Here is a 17,250-nt window from a genome sequence, read left to right on the forward strand (position 1 = left end):
CAAAAACTACAAGATTAAGGCCCCAGACCAAGTTCAAAATATAAACAGTTGAATCATCACTTATGGTGACATGCTGAGGGTCCTGCACAGGGTAGCTGGATTCATGCTTCATGATATATTGAGGAGTTCAGCAGTCTTGCAGGATCAGAGAATACAGAGGGGTCAGCAGAGTTGGTTTAGCCGCCTTGTGAGGATGTCTCCTGTGCACCTGCCACTGGAGGTGCACAAAGCATAGACCACTGGAAAGAGGTTTTAGGGTAAGCCCAAGATACATTAGAGAAGTTATGTTACTCATTTCCTGTTACTGGGAGTACTGAAGTCTGTTCTACCCTGTACAGCTTACTGCAATGCTGGCCATCATGAGGATAAATGGTCTATTAACTCATTAATACCAGTGTGGTATGTAATGTTGCACCTCTTACAACCTGCACACTTCCTTGCATTTTCTGAAAAATCAACTTAAAAAGCATAATATAATCAAGGTTTTGCTACTGCAGGACATCGTAGATTAACAGTGTTAGTACTGTTTTACTAATATATCATTTTTCTTTCTATGTCTGGCTATTATAAGCTGGTAAGTCACTTAATTAAAAAAGCCATACCCATGAAAGGTCTGGATGCCATAAGGAGCTGCGGGTGTTAACTGGAAGTATAAAAAAGGGCACAATATGCTTCAATGGATAGATGTTAAATACACCATGAAATTCACATAGGAATAAAGGCATAAAGAAAAAAAGTATGCATGTCATTTAATGGTAATAAATAAATTCAGATTCTGTTAGCAGAATTCTCCAGAAAGAGTTCAAAAATAAGAGCAAAATCTGCAAAATGCCCAATGCCTCCACAATGAAATTCCAGAAACACTATGTCAAATACGTTTTTTTAATTCAAAAGAGAAGAATATTGGCAAACAGTAAATTTTTATTACAAATACTTTAAAATTGATTTGTTATGAGATACAGCAGATTCTGCCTCAGTAATGCTATAGATTAAATATGTAGCTGCATGCAATGGAATCATGGACTAGCTAATTTTTGGCAGAAGTCTTCATTTTTCAATTAAATTTTATAGATATGTAAAAGCATGGAATTTTGAGCATCTGACCTCTGGTTTCTGATATTCCTAGCTGAATGGACTACTATAAAGAACCCCATTGTCTAAACATAATGCTAAGAAACGCAAGGGTAAAGGGAAAGATTACACCCTGGTCCCAGTAAGACATAGAGGCTCACCACATGAGAGCATAAGAGTGTAGTTAATGTAACTGATGATAAGCAGGAGACAAAAGCAAAACTGACACTAATTTGTAAAATGCAAATATCTACGATGGTGGATAAAATGTACAGCAAGCAATGGGAGAAAAAGCAAGTGGGCAGAACAACACTTTGATCAAGACACAGCAGAATCATTCATTCTACAATTAAGATATATTGTCAGTCTGCAGAAAGACCAGTTTAGCATAGTTTTTGAGAACCCTAGTTTAGCTGCAAATATATCTACACCAACAATGAAAGTCTTTGAAACGAGAGAAGTTAAACACCTTAATAAGTGGGCTGAGTTTAAAAAAATATATAAGATTTCCAGATGAATGATCCAGATGATATTCCAGAACAAATGAGTGCAGTGGATTCACAGCATCAGATAAATGGCTTGAGGCAAAGTAAAAAATCTTGAATTGCAACCTTCAGTTTTCTAGAACTGTTACTTGTGAAACTGACATTAAGCTCACACAGATGCCTTGTAAGCATAGGTGACCCAAAAATGCAAAGTTCTCATAAAGTCGCAACTTTTCAAGGGTAACATATTTCAAATTGTTTTAAATGTCTTGAAAACTTAAACAAGTATATTGGTCAAATTAGGAAGTCAGTGTCCATATTATGCAATTATAAAAAATGGAAATTAGAAAGCTTGGTTAAAGAATGTAGTTATCAGATTTATAATAAGCCCAAGAGATAAAAGTACAATACCATTATATTATGCACAAAGATACAAAAGCTGATATTTTCCCATGCTAGCAATAAAGTCAGAAACAGCAGTGTAAGCAAAAGCCACTCAGGCACAGTCATAATCCATAAGTGATGCTAGCTCTGGTTCCCCAAACCAGGGCTCCTACCTCTACCAAGATGTATAGTAGGTGATGCACAAGTAGTTTTATCTACTGTGCTGTTGTAACAATGCTGAAAGAAGAGCAAAATTAATAGACACAGTAGCACCCATTAGCTATTAATGATTTACAGTCCTGGTTGTGCATTCTGTGTTTATTGCCCTTCTTATTCTTTGCTGATCTATGGATCAGAGTAGCTTCTGACACTGCTGAAGCACAAAACCACAGGAACATAAATCATGTTGTTGGTAGTCTTAATTAAGTAGCCCAAAACAAGGGCCAGCGAGATCTAAGTTAAGACAAATTCCTCCTAATCTACAACATCTTGTAAAGGGGTTACCCATATCCAACTGAATGCAAGTTATATGATCAGTTTTTGTGGACTTGAGGGGGCAAGCATTGTGAAGTACTAGTCAGCAAATTAATTCAAAATCATTGATAAACATTTTTGTGGTAACTCAACTTTTTATGTTTACTACAAAGGATTACATATTTGGGTAGCAATTGCTTGAGAACCTTGTTAAACAAAGATATTCAAATGTGAGCAAATTTAGGCAGAAAGAAGCCGCAATCTGTAATAGCTTAAGAGCACTTCTAGTAATTTATCTGAACTCTTGGGAATGGTTTGGAAGCCAGGTAAAATGTATATACAAAAATTCCTTTACCATATTTGTTACCTTTCATGTCATTTACCAAGTAAAATAAGCTGCAGGTCCACGCAAATGTCTGAGAATAACCCACAGGCTTCAGATTCACAGAATACAAAGTCCTCTAAAACATAACTATTGAGAGACCAGACTATAATTGTTCACACTCATCCCATTTAATCATTTGCAAGGCAAGCCCTAATATTGATAGTAATGTTGTATCAGAAGAGGCCCCTGCACAATTTCCATAGAACTTGAAGCAAGGAAGTAGCCAGCAAAATAAGCATTACGTATATGTGGACCTTTCCTTTGTAATACAAACACTGCCTGTCTGATGATTCTTTAAAAATATGTTCTATCCCCAAATCTACACTGCAAAGGGACTGACTCTCAATGGCTGAAAAATATTTTATCTACCATCACTCCATGTTCACATTTCAAAATACTTCTTTTTCAACTTAAACAGAAAACAATGGTTATCTTTGTATTTTATGGCAACTGCCTTTTGAAAGGCTTTTCATAATCCATTAAGTAAACATCTGCAAAGAACAACAGCTCAACAGATGTTATTGTTACTGTTGCTAACTGAAAATAACCATGTCATTTATCATCACTGTAATTAGCTGGCCAATCACAGAAACTCTTTTATGCCATTATTAGTCTAAAGTGAAAGTTATTTCTTAAGTATCCACACAAGTGATTCTCTGGTAGAGGCACTTTATCTGGCTGCAGTGCCTTAGGTTAAATTTATATAGCTGCATACAATCTCTTTATAACACACATGCTCTCACATACTGATTTCTGTCCATATTCTGATAACAGTAACCATTACTCTTTTTCCTTCATTAAGCAATGAACAATTCTGCATTCATCTGTTTCTGTTTCAACTGTCTCCTTTGTATAACCTCGGCTGCTGACAATTTACTCAAAGGCATTTATAGTGAAAATAATGCTTTGCTGTGAACCTTTACCACATCAGCTGTTTTTGATGGTTATTTTTTTTCTGATTTCAATAACCAAATGTCCCTGTTATTAATTACATAAATCAATACTTTTGTGCTAGCTTGTTTTTCTCATGCCACATAATCCCTAGACTGTTACTCTACACAAAATAGCTGTACATATTTCCCTGTTGTGTCTTTCATACAAGCAGTATTAGTGTAGTGTGGCAAAATTAAGTCATGTAATTCATATAGACATGATATGTATCTTATTGTATATTTTTAGAGGTACAAACTCCAGAATGGGCACAGTTTTTCACATTAAATCTGGTCAGTGATCAGTAGAATAATATAAATTAACACAACTATCTATGTCTGTCAGTTGCACCATTAATTTCACATACACAAGACCATCCACAATAATTGCTTATAGCTCTCTTCCTTGCTTGCTGGCTATCATACTTTCACCTTTTATATAAAGTTCTCCTGAGTTCCTGAATCCCACATGAAGCACTTCAGCCACTTTATAGTAACTGTCAACTACCACAATTATAGAATATTTGGATATATATCTTTAAATATGTTAATGCCTAGATACTGGAAGATGTGTGCCATGTGGTGCACTTCTTTTTAGGAAGTGTCAGGGGAAAACTGCTCATGGAGTCTGGAATCACATCCACACTGTTGTTTTTTCTTATAGTGTACCCTGATGAGCACCCACATGGTAAAATGTGTCAGAAGTGAAGCAACATATTTTTTTTTTTTGAGAGCACAGAAGGATAATGTACATTTAAAAAAAAACTCTTGCAGTGAATCATTTTTACAGAAAACTATATTTTGGATGCAGAAATTCATTTATTGTTCACTGTGAGCAGAATAGCCAAGACCCCTGTTAGGGCCGAGAGTATGCTATGGTTTTTTTTTTTTTTTTGCATGTTGCTGGGGATGAACCATTGAAAGAGTTCAATATTTACCTTTCAAGAAAAGAACAGAAGAATTGTGAAATACCAGCAATTAATGAGACGTTTTGGGGATTAATGTGAGTTTAGAAAGTATTTGTCATGTATTCATTATTTGTTCATTACAATGGAGACTACAGACACTAATTTTATTGAGTTAAAAGAACAAAGTCTAATTCTGTGAATTTACTGATTTGCATGGTTTTATTAATAAGAGAGAGAGAATACTTTGAAATCTGAGAAATGATCAGACAAGATGCTTGCTGTTATGAGAAGCAAACCTTACCTTATCAAAACTGCAGCTAGAAGCACTATGGGTGAAATTACAAGCATTGTGTAAAAGTAATGAAAGTGTGCAAGATAAAATGTAAGCCAGATAAATAGTGAAATGAGAACTACAATAAGTGTGTACTCTATAAAATTAAAACATAAGTGAAATGAAAATATGCAACATAAAATGCAAGTTAAATATAAAGTCATAATTGCAAAATAAGGTCAGAATGCATTATAACAGAAATGGTAATGTCAGCAAGAGCCACAAGGTACAACGGAAGTTTGCTTCAGTTGAAATTCAAGCCTTGTAAACCAAATATGTCTGTAAGCATGAGATGAAAAGGTATACTGCATTTGCTCAGCTGTATAGAAGCTGTACTAGAATAAATCACTTTTGCAAAGAAGTATTAATAGAAAAATCATTGTGTTCAAAATAATTTGAATGAAGAGAAATATGAACACAGGCTGTTTGCTCATACTGTTAAAGAAAAGAGAACTAACAATGTGAAAACTGAAACTGCATAAGATGCATTGAAACTGGATTGTTGGCATGAAATGCTGACAAATGATAAATGAAATGTTGAATTTCAACTAGACACAGATGCACAGTGTAATGTTTAGCAAGAAGGTACGTTTGAAGCACTGAGGTTAAAAGGAACTGAAAAATGAGTTTCTTCCAATTTGTTTGCATACTCAGGACATGACATAAACACATTAGGACAAAAGCTACTAAACTCTAAATGTGAAACTAGGAGCTACAAAAGCATATTTCAAAGCATAACCCTTAAAGAAGCTAATTCTCCTGATGTGAGATGCTAAGAATGGTAAAACAAGTTCACAGCATGAAAGCAAAGATATATGTTCTTGTATATATATATATATATATATATATATATATATATATATATATATATATAATCAATCACATACTTTTATAGACATTTCAGATACAGCACAAAGCCATAGCTATGCTGTTGGTTATGACTATGCTAATTTATTTGCAGGTTTAGGAAATTAGCCAGGGAATACTACACACATGCGAATTGTGATATTATTCCAATTATAATTTCTCTAAGAAATGTACCAATAGCTCTAATGAGAAGCACTATGTAGACCCTAAGAAAGTGAAATCTTAAGTGTCAGTTAGAATAAATAAAAGCCAACATATAGATAAATAGTATTGTTACTATTTTTAAGCAAGTTAAGATATGAATTGCACTGATCTGTAAAACCTGAATAAAGTGATTAAAAAAAGAGATTTGCCTTTTGACTTACCATTTGTAGACAACCAAAGAAAATGTTTTAACAGTGCCATATATTAAGTTATTTTCAGCACTAGATGCCAGACAGATGTTTTTGAAGTAAAGTTACATAATGAAAGCACACGACTGTATATAGTTATGCCATTTGGAATGTATAGACTCTTTAATCTTTAATTTCTTCAGAACAAGAGGAATTCCAAAGAGCTGTTACACAAGTGATCTAAGGTTTTATTAACATGGTGTCAGACATAAAGATCATAACAGGAGTCTAATAACCCCTGAATAATGGCAGCATCTTTTTAAGATCTATAACAGTAAATATAAAATAATAGAGTTGAAATAAGAGTGACATGTCTGAAAAATGTGGGTTGTGTTGCAATGCCAGAGGAGCTGAAGCAAAATATAGAAAAAGTCAGAGCAATTATGAAAATGCCAAAATATTAGAGAGTTTGGACACATCTAGACTACATCCTGTGTGTCTCTACTAATCTTTTAAGTTGGAAATATTTCCATCTTTTGTTGAATCATAGTCACCCACTTGCATAATTTTTGATGATGATGCTGCACAGTTGATAATATGTAGGAGGCTTGATTTTCATTATGATGGGCTTAAACAGTTCCCTATTTCTTCCTGATGCTGAATTCTATTGCTCTTTATTTAACTGGATATCCATTTCACTATCCTTATGTATCACTCTTTATTAAACTGCATATCCAGTTCACTATCCTTAGGTTTGTTTGTGTCTTTCGGCTTTTCCTGTTTAGGGGTCGCCACAGTGGAACTCCGGTCTGCTAATGATTGGTAGTTGATTTTTACATGCTGAGTTACCAGCCCTGACACACAGCCTTCAACGAAGGTACACCCATTCATGCATGTCTCCATGCAGATGACGCTCTAGCTGAGAATCGAACCAGACAGCATCTTACTGTGAGGCAACAATGCTACCGCAGCACCACCATCACTCTTTATTTAATTGCATTAATTATCCATTTCACTATCCTTAGGTATGTGTTTTATTCTAAAGATATGAAGGGAGACTTTTTGTACGTTTGTGCACTTCCTTGTCTTGAATGCAGATAACACACTTATTTCTTCTCTGCTTCTAGAAGGGATGCATAGGTTAACTAAATAAGATGTCACTTGATGTAATGATATATTCCAACATTTTTAAAGAAGGTGGATGGATATTCAGGGTCAAGCTGCAGCAGGTCCCTCACCATCTAGATTCCTAAACAGACTGGAATGTCTAATAAACAGTGAAACTAGTCATGAGACAGTACTATTCTATAACAATGTTTATTTATAGTCCCAACTGCAGAATCCAAATAGCTTGGTAATTTTTCACAGTTCTATTTGATACAGTATATAGCTAGATGATGCTGTCTAGTTTAATCCCTACCTATATGCTAAGTAAGTGGGAGTGGAATTTCATTTAAGAATCCAAAGATAGGGAATCACATCCACATGATTTATTGATAGAGAGAATACAATGTTTAAACATCTATTTATTGATATGAGGCCAGAATATAGTGTGAAATGGGAAATCATCCAGGGAGAGAACAATGGAGAATTTTAAGTTAACTAAAAAAATGAAACAATTTCTCACCCTGTATTTACACCATACTACTCGATTTAGATGACCTTTACTTTGACCAGAAAAAAATGACTGTAAACTACAGTGATTTGCTTCAGTACAGAAATATCTATCATGTATTGACTTATTTCGATTACATGAAATTATACATAGCATTTCATCATTTGTCAAATCTAGATGTATGGCTGTGGTTTTAGTGCTAAGACTTGAGGTGAAAATACCAAAGGAACGATGCTTTGGCTCATAACTTTGTTACCTCTTAGTGTTTTAGGCAGAATACTTCTTGCTCAGTTGTGACTGTCTGTCCAAAGCAAGAGCAGTTTTATATTTATTTGGGCTTTGTTAATCAGGTAGGTGAACTGGCCTAGGGAAATTTCAACCATAGCCTGAGCCAGTAGGCAATGACATTGCTACAGACATAGCTAATTGAATCACATTTAAATTGTCTACATGTTATTGCTTGATAATTTCAATTAGGAAGTGTGAATTCTTTTTTAGGGGGCTATGAAAATCATTGTATCTTTGTACTAAATATCTATATTTGTAAGACAAGGTAAATATTAAAAACTGTGAAAGCTAGCATTACATTTTGGCACATAAAATAATGGCTAGTGACTATATCAACAGATAAAATATTTGGCCCTTGTTTTCAGGGTACTCATTTTAGTAAAGCTTTACTCCATGACATCCATGATGTAAGGGCACATGGATACATGTCTATCTGTTGACAGCTGTATCTTCAACTGCCAACAGATCAAACAAATTATGTTGAAACATCTTTCCACAAATCACAAAAACATTTTTTTTGCAGAGGAAAGCACCCCTCCTCCCCTGATGTGTGGGGCAAGCCCTCTACAGACTCTCAAAATTCTTTATATTTACTCTGAGGTTGCACAACAGTGGAGAAATGAAAAAACTTCATAGTCACCTGAAGTTGTTGCAGCACAATATCCTTGATTTATCAGCAGTCAAAGAAATGGCTGTCAATAGATTGACTGACACCCAAACCATAAATGCTTACATCTCAGATGATTGTGATTCAAATGGCAACCTGAGACCTGGTGTACCCAGCTTGTAAAGAATGGAATATGTAGTTAAGAGCTTATTAGCCTACCTTGGGTAGAGTTTGGAGAAACTCTATTTTGGATGTGACACCTGGTGATAAGTGAAAATCCATTACCAAAGCATGTGTTCTCAGAGTAATGCAGGTAGGATGCCTGTCAAGTAGTTGGGAGAATATATATCCTGCAATTAGCATATCTCCATTGTATGAATCATACATGCTTTTCAGCAAAAAAAAAAAATATATAGCTGAAATCCAAACTACCAAAGACCATGACCTAAAACTATTCAACTTTCTCACCTACCACATCTACCAGAAGTAACTATGACAGACTGGGATGAAGGAATAAATAGATCACTAAAGTGGTGGGAATGTATGGTAGGCAGGGCAGAAATAATATGAATATAAAATCGATTTTAGTGTACCATTTCACAAGGTGTTAACAAATGCCATCCTAAAACATTATTCCTTGATCTTACTGTGCAGTTGCCTTTTTTTTTGGGGGGGGGGGGTGTAACATTCTGATCCATACCTAAAAAGTAATAGCTGTTCTATTCATAAGCTTGGTTGAAAAAGTGATAACGTTATAAGCTACAGTTTATTCATTCATTCATTCACTTTCTAATGCATACTTTATCCTGTATGGGATTGTCGAAGAGATGGACTCTGTCCCTGAAACCAGTCAGCATAAGGCAGAACATCAGTCCTGGACAGGACACTGATCCATTGTAGGGCACGCACCCATGTGCACATGCATGCACGCAAACACAAACATACATGCACATACATGCACTTCTCAGGGCAATATAGAGCACTGCTAGTTCAATTACTGGCATGTTTTTAAGATGTGAAGAGAAACTAGATCACGTGATATAAGATAACAATAGAGGACATGCAGACTCTGCACAGTAGGCACCCTAGCTAGGAATCAAGACAGAGACTCAAGAGCTTTGTTTCAGCAATGGTAAACACTATTGCAGTTATACAAATCAAAATATCTTAAGTTAAAAAAATGTGTTACACATTTAGCATAAATTAGTAATTTAGACAATCATTTTCAGCAGCACTATCTTAGCTATTTCTAATATACCACTGTAGTCTCAGGCAAGTCCCTCCCAAAATGCAATATATGTGCAAACCATCCTAGAGAAGGCCGGTGTCAAAGCTTATGGAATGCATCTTCACAGACTGTTTGAGGCAAACTGAAGACCAGATTGCTTGAAAACTCCAAAGTGATGTCACTTTGTTAAAACATATATTGACTTCAGAGAAATGCTCTGTAGTATTAGCTCAGTTAATGTATCATAACTTAAAGCCTAAGTCAGCTTTGTTGAAGAATACACATTTGAGCAACAGCTCTGGAGAGCAAGTATCAGCTGATGGTAAAACACAAAGGGAGAAACAGTGGAAAATGATGAAGACTGCAACAGACCTTCCTTCGCCCTTGTGATTAAACTACACCGATCATGGGCAAATCCTGAGATACCTATACCGAGTCACGGGCTATTGCTAAATTATAAAGTAATTTAAAAAACAGGGATTAAACTGAAAACATGACTATTCCCATGCTAACCTTCTCATAAAGAATACACATTGTACAAACTGGTGTAGTTGTATAGTTTTATAACCAGCAAAAATCATTCTCTCATGGCATTGCAAATCAAAATATTTAAATGGATTGCTAATGCTCCAAGAATATTTACAAATGAACTAACAATACTAGTCCAGAAAAATGTCTTTCTTTTTTTGATGTATGTGCACACTTACGGAGATTTCCATTTACTTGCATGATGTTCTTCACTTTCGATATTGTCGTGCCGACAATATCAGACTCGATATTGTCAGCTTACGACAACATGAAGTAGACCCAACTATTACACTTCGATGATTTTCTTAACAATGGTTTGCCTGTTCGATAAAAGGGATGTTCAAGTGATAGTGTTCATGGAAAAGCCGTTCAATAAAAATTACATTCAGTGGGTAAACATAGACCCATTTTACACTTAGGAGGAACACCTCATTTTATCCCCTTGCTTTATCTTCTTCACTAGCAACATTAATGAACCAAACCAGTGCAATCTTGATGGTATATTGTAACTCATTTGCTGGATCATTGTACCGCATTTATTCCCCTAACTTTACAAGCTGACCTTCTTCACACAGTTACTTTAAAATGAAAACAAGTTTAGTAAAATTCACTGAATACACTGAATAGATTACACTCACAGCATAGTGTTAAATGTAATGCCCCCATGCAGAGGCCAAGCTTTGACTTCTGTGTACTAACATATGTATCATGCAATTAAATCACTGCTAATATTTTAATGATAGATTTGTAATAATATAATGTTGTAATAGTACAATGTTGCAGCATTGTAAAACTTGTGTGAAAAGTTACTTTGCAAATGTGATAAGTATGCACCAATCTTAAGATTTCTGAAAATGATAGCTTAGCAGTGAATATTTCATCAACATCGACGTATAGTAATTACTGTGACTGATGAATAACCTATTTCAGTCTAAAGCACAAAAGCATTAGGTTCACACAATTCATCAGCGATAAATCAGTCAAGCAGTATAAATGGACCACTTAAGCTTCAGAACTGTAAAGCTGTAAAGAGAAAGGAAAATGGCGAAGCACAGCTTTTCTTTCCCCATAATATGTTTTAGTGTTGTTGGAACAACTCAGATATATGTTGAAACAAAAAATAGAGCAATCAAACATTGACTAACAAGCCAAAGTCTCACAAAACTCTACTCACAATATTTTGTAAACAAAACTGATTAAATCTGTGTATCAAGAAGACAAACATATGACTGATGTATCAGTGAAAGTATGGCCCACTGCCAAGCTTCCAGATGCAGCCAGTTTGTCAGGGTTTGTCAATATAGCCTCTTAAAGTCTCTCTCATGAAAAATAAGGTTCTGATGCTATGACTGATTGGATAAAGAAGTGCAAGTTACTGACCAGTGTGAGAAATCAAGAAGAGAATTGCATACCTAATCTCTGTTGACACTGCAATACACAAGGTGATGTGATAATCATTTATTGATCCGACAAAGGTTTGGCAGCAAAGCAACTCAAGCTTTCAGACTACATGAGCCCTTCATCTGGTAATAATAAATTGTCGATGCTATTGCATCTTAATACTGTCCACTTCTGCCTATTAAGGGGGGTAGAATGTAAATTCTTTAGTAATAACTAAAATGAAATATTTAACAAATACTTATGAGAAAAAAATCCTAGGGTACAACTTAGATGCACAGACTTATGATACATACCACTTAGAGCAAATGAGAGAAAGAGATGATAACAGAAGAACAGCATGTCTGTGTGAAAGAGAGCTTTTTGTGTGCAAATACACACTCACACATGTGGATGTCTTTGTATGTGAGAGGCTGTGTATGTCATCCTGAAAACTTAAATGGCAGCATTCGAGGTCCAGCATAAAGTGAATTTCCTTCTTGAATTGATAAACTTAAGATGGTGTTTACTTAAGAGAGAAAAAACAGGGAACATTACTACAAGGCTTCTTGCAGGATGCATAGAAGGAAAATAAAAAGCAGGTAATGTCAAGGTAGTAAGATTCTAGCTTAGAATGTGTGGGTGCCTCTAAAGTGAGAATTGGGGTATGTGTGGAAAGTATGAAACTTGACCATATAATCATCCTGATGTAAGGCACTCAAAGAAACATTCAAAGCCATTCATATGATATACCAAATGCTATTCTATCAAAGAAAGAAAGGAATTAGAGTAAGTCTGTATTATATGTTATGCACCCTAAATATTCGCTGGCATCTTTGAAGAGTAGCAGTAATAAACACACAGACTTGTAATGTTAAAATGCTGCATATTGATTGTTACATATATGCTTATTTGCATTACATTTTGAGGTATAAAATAATATTAACCACTCTTACTGAATGAATAAAACTTGGCGCCAACACTAAATAATATGCCAGCAGACCTTCCTGCACTATTAACCTTCTAAGAAAAATATCAGTTTGGGTCAACCTAACATCAGATGCACTTTCAGTATGATGTACATTTTCTCCCACTCAGTATCCTTTGCATGTGTCTAATGCTAGCTGCTCTATAGTTAAGCATTTGTGTGTGTTATAATATCCAGTGCAGTGCATGTCAACATTCAGTCTCATCAGAGCCATATCAAAATATTGACTGAACATTATTTCAACTGTCCTTTGCAAAAGTGTATAGAAGAACTGTAACTGACATGCATGATGCAGAATGATCAGATTGAGAAAACTGAGCTCTCACAGGCTTATCAATGATTCTGCAAATAACTGTGTATAGAGATTCAAAGCTAATCAATCTCGTCAATATAACTTGGCATTCAAGCATTTAATGTATTTTCCAAGATAAACCACATTCTCTGGTGTGTGTAAAAAATCTTGCTCATTATAAAGTCTGTTTGCAAATTTACAATGATGGCACTGGTACAAAGTTTAATTGCAGGGTTTTATACATTCATAGATTCATAGTTTCATAGGTAAGTACTAGGTTATCTGCCATTGTGGGTCATTTTAAGTCTAGCCAATTTCTCTTTCAAAGATAAGAATCAAACATTGTATATGTGTCTGTGAGATAAACACCTTATCAGTTATGCAAACCCAATCCCCAATGGTTTTGTGCCATTTTGAAGCTTGCTTCTTACAATAAGGCTTTTTGGACTAGCTGGTTATTTAAAAAGTGGTTGTGGGAGTTCTTGAAAACTATTTCAAATAAAATTTTCATCCTCAAATATTCACCAGACATCCTTATGATAGTAATTTTTAGGTTCTAGATTATATGCTGCTAATGTTATTGTTCTGTCCAAAAAGAACCAAAAATTATATAGTACTCAATCCATTACCAGCAAAAAAAAACAGTTTTAACACTTTCTGTTGTTAACTTGAGAAAACATAGATTGACTCATTGTGAATTAACAGTCAGTTCTAGAGTCATTGTTTGCCCAACTCAATCTTTTGTTAGAATACAGTCTTGTAAAAAAAAAAAAAAAACTTGAGGAATGTATCCACAAACGAAGGAATAGATTGTTGTTCCATGCTACATTAAATTAATGGAACACAGATAATGTGAATTCAGAAACTTATAGGTTCATAGGTTCATAGGTTCATAGTAGGCTATCTGCCCTAGGGCATTTATAAGCCTAGCCAGAATGTGTTTGGCTTTCGCCACCCATTTTAAATTTATTTTGCTATGCCCTTTTTCGAGGTTAGTATACTGTGCCTCTGTCTAACAGTGACACTGAAGTAATACCCGGGGTAAACCTACGATCTCCCATCCACTCATCAAGATTCCTCTTGAAGAGAGTCAATGAGGGACTCTGCCTAATCTGGACTGGGATTTTATTCCAGAGTGAAGGGATCCTCTGGGTTATGAATCTGTCCCTCCAGCATGTCCTATTTATTTCAGTGTTGAGGTTCAAGTCTCTCGAGCGCGTAGCTCGATGAGATTTGGATTTTCTGAGGTGCAGCATGTCCGTTAATTCCCGGTTGGACATGGCTTTATACGTCAGGCACAGATTGCCTCTGAACAGGCGGTATGCCACTGAGTAGAGCTGGAGTTTCTTTAACCGGGCAGCATATGGCATCTGTTTGAGCCCTTTGATCATCTTGGTGAGGTACTTTTGGGGTCTTTCCAGTTGCTGCAGGTGTCTGGTAAGGTACATCCCAAAAGGGGCATTGTACTCAATTATGGGCCTGATGAGGGATGAGTAAAGAGGCACGATGACCTCCCCTGATCTAGATGTGAATCCCTTCATGATTAGGTGGGCTATATAAAATGTTTTTCTAACCACTTTGGCCACGTGGTTGTCAAATGAGAGATTGCTATCAACTTGGGTCCCCAGGTCCCTAATTACTTCTTCTGTACTTAATGGATTACCACCTATGTGGTAATTTGTGGGCACTTTGTTTTTGCCAAAGGGGGTGACTATACACTTTTTGGCATTTAGCTTGAGGCCATGGCTCTGGCACCAGTTGTCTGTTTCTATGAGGCCCTTTTGGAGGATGCTTGTGTTGGCTGACGAGTCGATTATGGCGCCCAGTTTGCAGTCATCCGCGAACTTGGTCAACCACAGTCCTTCTGTGTTGGCCTGTACCTCCGAGAAATATATACCGAACAAGAGAGGTCCCAGGACTGAGCCTTGTGGGACACCACTTGTAACTGGTTTGGAGTCTGACATGGCTCCAGCAATTCTAACCATGTGGGTTCGGTCCTTGAGCCAGTTTGCAATCCATCTAGTGATATAGGGGTTTATATTTAAGCTGGTGAGCTTATCTATAATGCCCGAGTGGGGTATTGTATCGAAGGCTTTTGCGAGGTCCAGGTAGGCTGTGTGGACCACCTTCCCCTCGTCAATGGCCTTGGTGACTGTTTCAAAGAAATCAACCAGGTTTAAGAGGCAAGATCTGCCCTTAACAAAGCCGAACTGGGTAGGATCCAGTGTCTGTAGGTCCCCAATATCTTTATTTATGAGGTCCATGATGATCCTTTCCATAGCTTTGCAGACCAAGCTAGTCAGGCTTATGGGGCGATAGTTTCCAGGATCCGTTGAGGCACCACCTTTATGGAGAGGGACCACTGTTGCTGTACGCCACTCTTTGGGCACATATCCTGTAGTAAGGCTGAGATTGAACAGTAGTTTTATGTTTGGGTTTAGCTCTTCTTGAGTTCATGTAGGACACAGCCGGGACACCGTCTGGTCCCATTGATGCTGTGTTTTTGCTTTGGAGAGGGTGGCTCTTACCTGAGCATCTGAGATGTCAGGGGCAGCACTCTGCTGGAATAGATATTTGCCCTTTTGGTGGGGGAGAAGTTTGCGCTAAACCTGTCAGCTAGGATGTTGGCAATGTCTGTGGGTTCAGTGTATTTTTTGTCATTTTGGACTAATTCTGAGCATATCTGGGAATTACCACCCAGGTTCCTAACATAACTAAAGAAAGCCTTGTGATTATCCTTAGTGTCCTGTGCAATTTTTCTCTCGAAGCTGGCCTTAGACAATTTTGAGTGCCCGTAGTTTTTTGCTAATACTGATCAGTGATGCCTTCCCTTTTTGGGATTTTGCTCTATCATTTAGTAGCTTCCTCCTTCTACTGTATAGTTTGTTTATGGCTGGGGTCCACCAGACAGGATGTCTGCCTTTGGAGGATTGGGTCTTGGTTTTATTTGGGATCGCATGATCCATGCATTCCTGAAGGTGTTCATAGAATGCATTTATAAAGGATTCTGTGGTCTGGGCGTATTTTCCACAGGCCGGGGGCTTTGAAGGATTCCACCTCGGTTTTGAGGAGTGTGAAATTTGCTTTAGAGAAGTTTTTCACTGTGGTTTTCCGGGCAGGGGGTGGGGTCGGGATGTGAATATCCAGTGAGATTAGTTTATGGTCTGATCTTACCAGTGAGGGATACACTTCTGGTCTGGAGCATAGAGTCCCCATGTTGGTGATGATCAGGTCCAGTATGTTTTCCCCTCTTGTGGGAGTGTTAACAAGTTGTTCCATAGCATTTGAGTTTATAAATTCTAGGAACATTTGGGCTAGGGTGTTGGAGCTAGATTAATGCTCCCAGTCTATGTTTAGGTAGTTGAAGTCGCCCAGTATAATGGTGTTTGGAGAGACCTTCATATTTTCCAGTGTTCTCAGGAAGGCCGAGTGGGGTTCCTGGGTCTGGGAGGGTGGTCTGTAGCAGGCTATAAACTGGAAGGCAGTTGTATCCACTATTAGTTGCACATGGATAGTCTCTGATGCTTCGTGCTTTGCCACCAACCTGGAGGTGTGGGTATCTTTGATGAATATCGAAACTCCCCCTCCTTTTGTGGTTCGGTCCAAGTTTTGGGGCCGAAAAGCATGGTATGAGGTATAACCTGGTAGTGCTGGGGTGCTCCTGGGAGCCCTGAACCAGGTTTCTGTTACTGCACAGATATCAATGTTCTCCATGCTAAGGAGAGTTTTGAGTGCGTGCATCTTGAGGTTTAGACTTCTGGCGTTGAGTAGCATTACTCTTAGTTTCTTATCCCTTGTGATACCTATGGAGGTGGGTTTGTCTTTTGGGCCTTGCCTAAAAAAGGCACTATGGGGGTAACAAGAGCCTTTGCCAATATCCGAAAGCCCAGGGGTGACAGGTGCAAGCCATCCCTAGCAAAGCATCGTGGCTTGTCGAGCATATTTTATTTTTTATTATTTAACATTTGTTGACCGGAATGTCGACTAGGGTTCCACAGAGCCTGTTTTTTTCAGCGGAGGGGGGAGAAGCTCATATCATCCCAAGCTGACAGGCATTGGATCCCCTTTGAATGACACCAGTTCTTAAGCCAGTTTTTGAAATTGATCATCTTGTCTTCATATTGTGGCATCATTCTTGGTGAGGGTAAGATGCTACTCAAG

This window comes from Protopterus annectens, chromosome 1.part1 (assembly GCF_019279795.1).
Source record: "Protopterus annectens isolate FY-2018-M chromosome 1.part1, PAN1.0, whole genome shotgun sequence".
In the NCBI taxonomy this organism is placed as follows: domain Eukaryota; kingdom Metazoa; phylum Chordata; order Ceratodontiformes; family Protopteridae; genus Protopterus; species Protopterus annectens.